The 10,694-nt window shown below is 32.6% G+C and overlaps 1 pseudogene; it reads right to left on the reverse strand.

Moving 5' to 3' along the window:
* Nucleotides 1-4,157: 4,157 nt before the first annotated feature.
* Nucleotides 4,158-4,811, reverse strand: LOC122902351 (annotated as a pseudogene).
* Between the last annotated feature and the right edge of the window lie 5,883 nt (nucleotides 4,812-10,694).

Genomic DNA, 10,694 nt, shown 5'->3' on the forward strand with positions numbered 1-10,694 from the left:
TGAATAATGATAATTAAAATTAGCATAAAATCAAAGCAATGTACAAAATCTGGTGAGGAATAATGGAATAAGCTCAGAGTTACTAAGAGGCATGTTTTTCAAACCATTTTCTTTGATGCTCTCTTAGGTCACAAATTTTCCTTTTTGCAAAAGATAGGATATTATTTGAGTGTAAATCCTTACGGGGCCCCATTGAGAACAGAAAGAAAACTGCTTCTAAATGAATTACTCAACCTCTGCAAATATTTCTTTTTAATTTTAACATCAGATAGATAATAAATATTCTTATCTTTTATTCTTATCTTTCTTTATAAATGTCTGATTTTGAAATATAGTGAATATTTTCAATAAATATAAATAAATTTACATATATTTTAAAACATTGTAAAGACCTGCACTGTCATATTTAAATTAATTGTATTTAATTATAATTATGTAATAAATTCTAGAAATATTTTAAAATCTTATACCTGGAATCTGATTTGCATACTTCGCTAATAAACAAACACATTACATAGAGCTCCCTTGATAATGATAATTTTGGTGATGCATATCTGGGGAAGAAATTGGCACTAAAGATTTAATGGTTTTCCAAAATAAATTCCAAACTAAAAGAGCATATAACATTTCTTGGAATACCTGTTATATTTGGTTAAATGTAAGAGGCATATGATAATATATTCTATTTTCTTTGGTTTTCACCTAGTAAGGAAAAGCTTCAGAAGACCAAATTAACACAAACTAAAAAAAAAAAAAAAAAATACCCATTTTGATATCCGTCAGTATAAGTAAGAATGAAAATGTCATGTAAAAGATTATCTTCAAATAATAGTGTTAAGTAGAATAATCTAAGATGTTTTTAGGTCTTGTTTTATTGATGATTGTATTTCCAAAACATTAGCCATACTGATGCAATTAAATAATGGAATCACCTTACACTACCCACACATATTAAGCTCAATGTTTAAAAAAAGAAAAAAGAAAGAAAAATCAGGGCAAGATTGAGAAAAAATTTAGAACAGAAAGTCCCATCAAGGAGATGATAATTTCTCCTAAGATGTGATCTTTGATTAAAATGAAAACCTCCATTCTGAAAGGAAGACGAATCATTTACTTTCCTTTTTCTTTTATTTAAATCCACCCAACTATGGTTATAATGCAAAGGAAAAGTGCCTAAAATAAAGATAGGTTAGCTAAAATAGTAACTTAGAGAAACTGCATAGTACAGGTATGTCATTTTATAGATAAGGAGACATAGCCCTAAAGAGTTTATTCATTTATATAAGATTGCACAGCAAACCTCATAATCAAAGCTAGCATCACGTTCTGGAGACTAGTGTTTCTACTATATTAGGTTGCTTTCTGTACAAGTTAATTAAGAGAAATTTAAATAGGGACTCTTTCATACTAAGGACAACAGGTCTTAGAGCTGTGGCTATAAATCCTGGCTCTGAGTTAACTACACACGAGTTAGTTGGAAATGGGAGTGGGTTTTGTGCAGTGAGTTTTTGGAGCCTACCTAACATCTGACACACAGCACAGTAATCATCACCTTGAACACCTTCCCAGGTCCTCGCTCTCAGACACAATCAGAGCCATTATTTAAACTAGTAGAGACGTTTAAAACGAAACATAATAAAGTGTGTGTGTGTGTGTGTGTGTTTTAATTAGCAAAATTGGTCTAGGTTTTCCCAGAAAAAATCCTGAAGTGAGGATTTGAGTGCAAATTTTGAACGCAGAACTTTGAATGGGGTTATTTGTTCCTGAAAGTTCAGAAAGAAAGAATTAGCTCAGTATGGGGGGTGGGGGAGGAAAACATAATAGAGGTACAGAGGCCAATGAGGACAAAGGGAGCGAGGGAGCAAGGACACTGGGTTACTGGTCTATCAGTTCTTTGTCATTGATTAAGAAGAGCTCTTTCCAGGGCTATTACTAGTATTTCCTCCCTCTCTCTCTCTCTGCCTCTCTCTCTCTCACACACACACTTCTGACTCTCCCTGAACTAAGAAGGTTATGGTGCTCACAAAAGCCCCTTGTTGTGCCCATCAGCGTTTGAAGTAAAAAGCTTTTGTCACGCAGAGGGACTTGTTGAAGGTGCATAGGGGGAGCATCTACAGTGTTTGTCACAGAGAACTCAGTCAGTAAATTGATGATTCACATAAAAGAACAACTGCAATTGCGGATGTGTGTGTTGATCCACTGAAAGCCAATGTAAATAATCTGTAGTATAATATGTCTTTGGTATACTATTCACAAATGTAGCAAAATAACACTCCAGCACTCAGTTAAATTTGCAATTTGGATAAGCAATATATCCTTTTTTAGTAAAAGTATGATCCAAATAGTCTATGAGGCATGAAATTTATTGTTTATGGATCATTCATTGTTTATGGATCCTCTATTTTATCTGACAACACTACTTTGGCTTTAGTAAGGAACTGACTTCGCATGATTATTAGAGCTTGTTGTTATATTTAAGACCATTCTGAGGATTCTTTGACCCCAAATCCATTTTTACCAAAAACAGTTTAAGTGAAGATTATGTAAAGCTATTGTATATATTACAAAAATTAAAAGAAGCTTTCTTTCAGTGCTGACTACCTCCACAGCAGACGTGAATGCAGAAATGCACTTATAAATTTTAAACATGTTGGAAATATTTGAATTATAGTTATTTGTTTAATGGCTTTCTGGTATTGCTTTGATAGACTTTTGCCAATTTGGAGGTGGCTGATTCCTTTTATTCCATCAATATTAAGGAAGACTGGCCTGTGAAGTACCCACGAGTTGCAAATTTACATCTGCCTACTGTGAATATGCATGATCTTTCAGGAAATAAAAATAGTCAACATTCAAAAATGTGGAAGAATTATGCAAATAACTCACTTCACATAGATTTCTATGTATGCCGTTATTTTCTTTCAAAAATTGATCAACATCTTGTATGTAAACCAGAAACACAATCCAGGCACAATAACACAGCATATTAGTCCATCTTTCAATTTGATAGAAATATATGTTTTGCACCAAAATTGCTAAGAGAAGTAGCAAAATAAAATAAAATAATAAAATAAAATAAAAATAAATCCAGGGAACAAATTAAAATCATTATTATTTATGGTGGATAACCTTGATTGAGCATCCATTTCTGCTCCCTATTTCTCTCTATTTCTCCAACCAGTTTATCTCTTTGTTAGGTACAAAAATATCTTGAAATCTATGACAGTCTCCTTAGAACATTGCATGCTCTAATTTTCCAAATCCTCTCAACTAAGTAGATGATTTGACTCTTATTAAAGAAGAAAAAAAAATTGCAATGGAAATTTCCACAGGTTCCCATCACCAGATCTATATAAATAAGTCTACATTCACATGTGTTCTTCCTTCCCAATACCCCCACTTTCTAAATCTGATCACATCCTTCCTTACCAAGAACATTGCCTAAGAATTGTCCTTTCTTCTGTGTTAACATCTCTTTCTGTACTGGATCAATTATATTTATATTGGATTAATTATACTGGGTCAATTATATTTATATTGATACTCAAACTTGTTACCCTATCTTTAAAAAATATATGTATAGTTTTTTGTTTAAAATAATTTTTTATTGCCCAGGATATTTTTTTCTTGTGTTTTGTTTCTTTGTTTGTTTGCTTTCTTTTTTAATAACTATAAATTCAAGCTTAGTGAGCTTGCTTTGTCTTGAAAAAAAACAAAACAAAACAACAAAGCTGTTCTATCATTTGCTAATCTGATCTCATTTGAAGAAAGAGATGGTAGTTATCTTGCAAATGTAAAATTATACCATGAATGATGCAGGTCTAAGTCTGGTGGCACTAAAAGGACATGATAGCATTGACGACAAAATTATAATCTGCTGGTGGCATTTGCGGAAAAGAAGCCCTTGCAAATTTCTAAATAACAGTAAACTCTATTGGGAAATTCTAAAGTGTCTTACAGGCCAAAAAGGGAATGAGGTTAGTAAAATGACTCAACAGAGTTTGAATAAAATACTGGATTTGAGAGTTACTGGAACTTGGATATGTAAAAATAGGATGGCAGGTTGGGTCATGCCTACAATGGTTTCAAGTTCAAATAAACTACTGTGACAATACACCACTTCACGGATCACAGGCTTTTCAGGACTGTTCTTTCCTTCAGTAGGTGCTGGCAGAAGGTGTGCTGAGTCGCTTTCCAACATAGATGCCTAGGCCCAAAGCCAAAACATGAGAGAAGAAGAGAGACGGAATGAACACCTTAAGGAATTCTGCGGGGAAAATACCCCCTTTCTTCATGGCCCCACTTTTCCTCATGCTTAAAAAAGACAGAACGTTTGGGGCGTCTGAAGTGGAACTCTTTAGGTGGAATGTTTTCAGGTCTACTGGACCAGTCAGACACCCAGTCAACGCTTTTCTTCAATGCATCAACTTCTTTCTCTCCTTCTGCAACTTCTTCTTCTGACTGAGAGCTATGGTCCCTGCTGGTGTGCATCTCCACATTAAACATAATCTGCCCATCTTCTTGTGGGGAAGGGCTGTCACAGTGAGAACTGGCTCTTGAATTACTCTGTCCTGATTCGTGTTGTGCATCCAAAAGAATCTTCTCCATGTCTCCATTGTGGGTAGAGGATGATGACGGTACATGTTCTAGCCCCCCATTTTTCCCATTGCCATTATCATTGCCATTGCTGCTGTACATGGGTAGCTCCCCCAGGAACTGTTGAAGCCAGCTGGCGGGGGCAAAGGTTGTTCACCTTCCTGGCAGTTGTTGTTGTGCGGGGGCAGCGGCTGCTGTACTAAATGAGATGACATTGTCAGGTGCTTGCACGGGCTTGTGGCCACAGCAGGACCGTCTCTGGTTCTCCGGCAGCAACACAACAAGCCAAGTGCCCTAAAATATTTTTAAAAATAAATATTTCTCCCTTGATTCTTCATTTTCATCCAATGACTGTCTTAATTCTTTCCTGTTCATTGTCTATAGTTCCCTGACTTTTCTGTACTTACACTATCCATGTCTTAATTTATTTCTTATTTATATTCCCTTTTAATCTTTCTTTGTTACTATGCCATGGTTTCTATTTTATTTTATTTTATTTTACAATTATATTTTATTTTTTTAATTTTATTTTCACTAATCTCTGGTGGCCTCTATTTGATTAAATCCAGTAAATACCTCTCATACTTTATTTATCTCATTACACTGTTGATGACACTTTGGTTTGTTGTTTGCTTGTTTCCTTGTTTGGTTGGTTGTTCGGTTGGTTGGTTGGTATTAACTTTCTATCTTTGGTTTCCATGATAACATACAAATCTCAATTTCCTTTTACTTTCTGAATCCTGGCTAAACACTCTTTCTAGAAACATGTGTTTTCTACCATGTTTCTAACTTACATTAGTATGCTGAGAGGAATCAAAAATATATGTCCAGCAAAGACTATCTTCTGGGCTTCAAGCTTCAATTTCAATATGCAAATGTTACAGATTTGTTTTGATGACTTATTGGCAGATCAGTGTCAGTGTAGTCATCCATCCAACCATCCATTAAACAAATATATATTGAATGATTATTATACATAAAGGGGAAAAGACAATGAACAAAACAAAGAAAAACAACTGAACAAAATTCTGCCTTATGTGGAGTCAAGGCATTATTTTGAAGAGTGGAACAAACCAAAAATTCATATGTTTATTAGTTTTTCAAGTAACATAATATTAGTCGGGGAAGGGGTGATGATATTTGGGTAATGATTGAAATTTTAGATGAAGTGTCCATTGTGAAAAGTAAAACATTTGGTGTTGGAGTTTCCTGGAGGTAAGGCCAGTCCAGTCAAAAAATATAAGTGCAAAGACCCTGAGACAGACATGAGATGGTTTGTTTGAGAAATTGCTGGGAAGCCAAGGTGCCTGTGTTAGCATTATAAATATGAAGGATGAGCAAGGAAGATAGAAGAAAATGAAATAATAAAGTTAAAAGAGTAATGGGAGGTCTGACTAGTGGGCCTTACATCATTTTAAGTTTGGGTACTACATAAGTTGAGAATCTATCAGCATGGCTGAACAGAAGAATAGTAAGAATTGATTACATTTTAACAAGAAAAATTTCTGGTTGATCTTTAGGATTGAAGAGGTCAAGGGAGAAAGTAGCCTGAATAGTTAGAATGCTATTGAAATAAATTATTTGAAGAATGAAGTTCCCCAGATGTTAGCAATGGAGATGCTGATAAGTATTAGGATATTAATATTTCTGAAGATTTAGGTATTAATTCTGATGTAGGTATAAGAAAAAAGAAGAGTCAAGGACAACTTCAAGATTCTGCATGTTGCTATGTATGCCTGAAAAATTGGAAGACTTTGATACTTACTAACTAGATTAAAACTGGAAACTGACATGAAATATTCAAATTATTCACCAAAACTTAATTATTGTCTAGTGTTTATTTTCTTAGTACATTGTATAATTCAGTTACTCAATCCAGGAAAATTAAATCATGCTGATATGCCTCTTCCTGAGAAAAATATTTATAAATTCATATATATCAATATTCAAATGAGAATATGTAACTATTTAAAGACATACGTTTTATTTAAATGTATGTTGATATGTTAAATATATTAGATACTTGATCTCTATATCTCATCAATCTATATCAATATGTAAAATACATTTGAATATATAATATAAATGATACATATTTTATTTGAATGCAGAGCCCAAACACTGACAACATGAGATCAATCCCCTTATTATTCTCCTTAATCCAGGCTATTACAGAACAGACTTAATCAGATTTTCCATGCCATTTTGCCTTCTTCAAATTTATTTTTTAAATCAAATAAAGAAAATGTTTTAAAGTAGAAAATTTAGATCCTTAACTGAAAACCTTGTGATTATTTTCCCAGTTTCCCTAAAAATTCTTAAATTGACCATTAGAACACTGAATATTCTCATTCTGTTGCCTCTCCAGCTTAATTGTGAACCAAACTATGTTTTTGTTCATCTATTCCAACCATGATAATTTCCTTCCAGCTCCTTACATACAGTCTACTCTCTTCTGCACAGTAGGCTCTTCACATGTGCTATTTCCCAATATAGTTAATATACTAATTTCTATGCTTCCTTTCAGTCTCCAATATGGTGTTTTCTTTGTCTGAAAATGTAATTTCTGAACCCACAGAACAATTTAAGTCCAATAGTCAAGTGTGTTTGTAACATATTATGCTATAGTTATTTATTTCCCAACTTGCCATATAGATTATAAGCTTTATGAGGACAGAAGCCCAAAAGTCTTAATAAGATACAGATCTGTACTTATAACATGTAATTTGTTTATTAAATTAATGAAGGTATAGATTTTACATTGGTTTTATATTTGTTTCTTCCATAATATCAATTATAAGTTCTTTTATGTCATTATATATTAAAAATATACATATGTCTTAGTTTAATGTATTATTGAATATATACACTAATTCATAACACATTAATTAAAATATCTACATTTTTATATGTGTATTAATTTAGTGATTACTTCTTAAAATTATACAGTTTTTGTTGCTATAAGGTAGCAACATTTCCCAAGTTGTGTTTGGAAAACTTTAGAGGATTACATAATATGTTTACCAATGCAAATAATTTAAGAAACACTGAATAAAATAAGTTTTAAAATATATATTTTTTAAGACAAAGTTTATCACTGTTCTGATATAATAAAATGCATTATGAATCTCCAAGAGGGAAACAAAACATGAAAAATGTCCCCAGCTAAATGCCCATGGAATTTCTAATGCTAAGACCTTGTTTGATAAGAACTTGCAGTAAACTGTAGACTGGCTAATATATGAACATAGACCATCAGAAAAATCTGTTAATTCATTTATTTCAAGGCCTAAATCAAAATAATGAGGATACATTCAGTCACAGGTGCTCATTTAATGGTATATATACATATTTTGAGATTATCTAGAAGGAAAAAAATGGAAAATTAGAGTAAAGAGATGTAGAACCAATACATAAGAGCTAGGAGAGTAATGAAGTCTCCTTTTAATTATCCATATGACTAGTTCACCATAATTTTGATACATGATGAATTTATCTGATTTTTTTAATGTCCTATTCCTTTACAGCAATGTAAACCAGAAAGGACTGGATAATTCCTTCAGATATTGTGTATGTCATTAAAGAGAAGGTAATTTCAAGGAACATATAGTCTATGATTACGAGCTGAGTTCAAAAATAAGAAAATGCCTTGGGAATATGGCTTGGATCAATCCATTAAATTGTATCTATGAGTTTATTTTCTCACAATGTACTTTAAAATACTTTGCCTTCTACTGGATGTTTTATGCTCTTTACATGGAGTGAAGGGGGGAGCAGAGGAATCTTAAGTATATAAATAGTGCTTGAGAAATGCATTTCACATAAATATTTTTGTAAATTGATAAAAATAAGTACCCCAAGAAAATAAAAAACAAAAGCATTGTAAATTTACTGTACTATACTGAGCATCAGATAAGATACTTGAAAAATTCAAACTTACATCCTGATAAATCTTTTAAATCACTGTGTGAACTACCTTTGAAACTTACAGAAATGGATTGATCCTAGGGGAGCTAAGAGCAGAACCTTGAATGAGAGCCAACAGATGCTCTCTATATATCCAGAGACAAGGTTAAGTCTGAATATTATTTCTTTTAAGAAAAGAAACAAAAGTTACAAGAATCCTTACCTGTTAAAATATTTTCCTTGTTATCTGTTCATCTTTGCCCTAACTTATAAGTAGGATTAATTTTGCTTTATGAATACCTAAATACACATAACTTGTACATACAGCTGAAATGCTGTATTTACTGAGAGCACCTCTCCAGAGAAACAATTGTGTATTATTTTGCATTTCTGTGGCTTTCTTAAAGTTATTTTATAAACTTTATAAAGTTTTTCCTGTGCTTTAAAATGTCAATTAGGATCAGTCTTGCCTCTCCTACTGACAGTTCTTGATTTCTTTCTGCAGCAGTTTTCCCTGGAGATTGTCCATTTTCAAGGAGTTCCTCAATCTCACCATTTCACCTGGGCTTTGGCTTGCTTTATAGCAGCAAAATATACAACACTGATACATTATTTTTAATTGAGTTTTTCTTAAGAGGCTCTGTTTTATAAAATCTATTTTGAAATGCTTTTAATATATTTAAAACATGATTCTAGAATGCTAATTATTGCTTTTTATGGTATTCTTTGAGTCAATAACTTTACAGTTGTTCCCAGTCCCCAAGGAAGATTTGATGATCAGTTCAAAACCATACCTTGTAATTCATGTGATTTGTTGATTCTTTTTCTTAAGTACTCAACACACTGGACACCTAAGTTTATATGATTTTTTTTTTCGCAAGAATAGGATTATGAACATTAAAGTTGATTTCAAATTTGAAGGCATTTCATTTTTACAAAAACAAAGATAATAAGATGCCCAATATTATAACTTAGTGAGATAAAATTAAGCCTTCACATATGAAAAAAAAAAAAAAGAAACATTTATACTCTACCATGAAATAGGAGGTCTCTCATGGTATTTAAGCAAATGACAGATAATTACCTGGCAGCTGCATTATAGGACAAACTCTATCACTAAAAGAAAACTAATTCCAACTAATTTTTGAGGAACTTTTGACTCTGATAGCTTATAATTATTTCAATATTCTATGTTAGAAAATGAATTGTGAAAATTCTGTTTCTGGAAATCTCACATACTAAAAAGCAAAAAATTATCATCATAATATTAACCAGAAATCACTGTAAATACAAAAAAATTCTAATTATTTTCTTACATTAAAAATAAGAGCAACAACCAAGATTCAGAGACAAAGAGGCAGAAGGAAACTGGACTTGTAAGCTAAAATAAAACTTCAGGGGCGCCTGGGTGGCTCAGTGGGTTAAGCCGCTGCCTTCGGCTCAGGTCATGATCTCAGGGTCCTGGGATCGAGTCCCGCATCGGGCTCTCTGCTCGGCAGGGAGCCTGCTTCCTCCTCTCTCTCTCTGCCTGCCTCTCTGCCTACTTGTAATCTCTCTCTGTCAAATAAATAAATAAAATCTTTAAAAAAAAAAAATAAAATAAAATAAAATAAAACTTCAAACTCTTAAAGGAATTTGCTAATTTCAGTAGACTAGATGATAACATTTTTAAAGTTTATCCCAGGGGAAATGAAAAAAGTCATGAATTGTAACAATGTTAGTATTTGGAAAGAAAAAATCCACTACTAGCAGCCATAGAGCCAAAAGGACAATCCTATTAAGAATTAGGTGCAAAAACCAGGATGACAGCAAAGAAACAAGTTCTACAGAGCTATACAATGTCTAACAAAAAGGCACCCTGAGAATTTTAATCCCAGAATTACTTGCTAACACATCTAATTTTTGGATTTTTATTACTCATTAGCCCCAGACTTAGAAAAGCATGTGTAATTGAAAGAAAAAAATAAATAAATAAAAGCAATACTCTCTGAGGAATAAACTCAACTCAACTTTACAGGTTCCACTAACTGAGCTCAATTGAACATGAGCTCACAGCAGAAAATTACCAAACCAAAGTACAGAAGCCAACAAAAATACCACTGGTGCAATTAAGTCCTTGGGCTCCAAATAGTACAATTATAGAAAGTAAAATAAATGATAATATGTATGTTTAAAAAACTAAGATCTTTTTA

Source organism: Neovison vison, chromosome 1 (genome assembly GCF_020171115.1).
Source record: "Neovison vison isolate M4711 chromosome 1, ASM_NN_V1, whole genome shotgun sequence".
NCBI lineage: Eukaryota > Metazoa > Chordata > Mammalia > Carnivora > Mustelidae > Neogale > Neogale vison.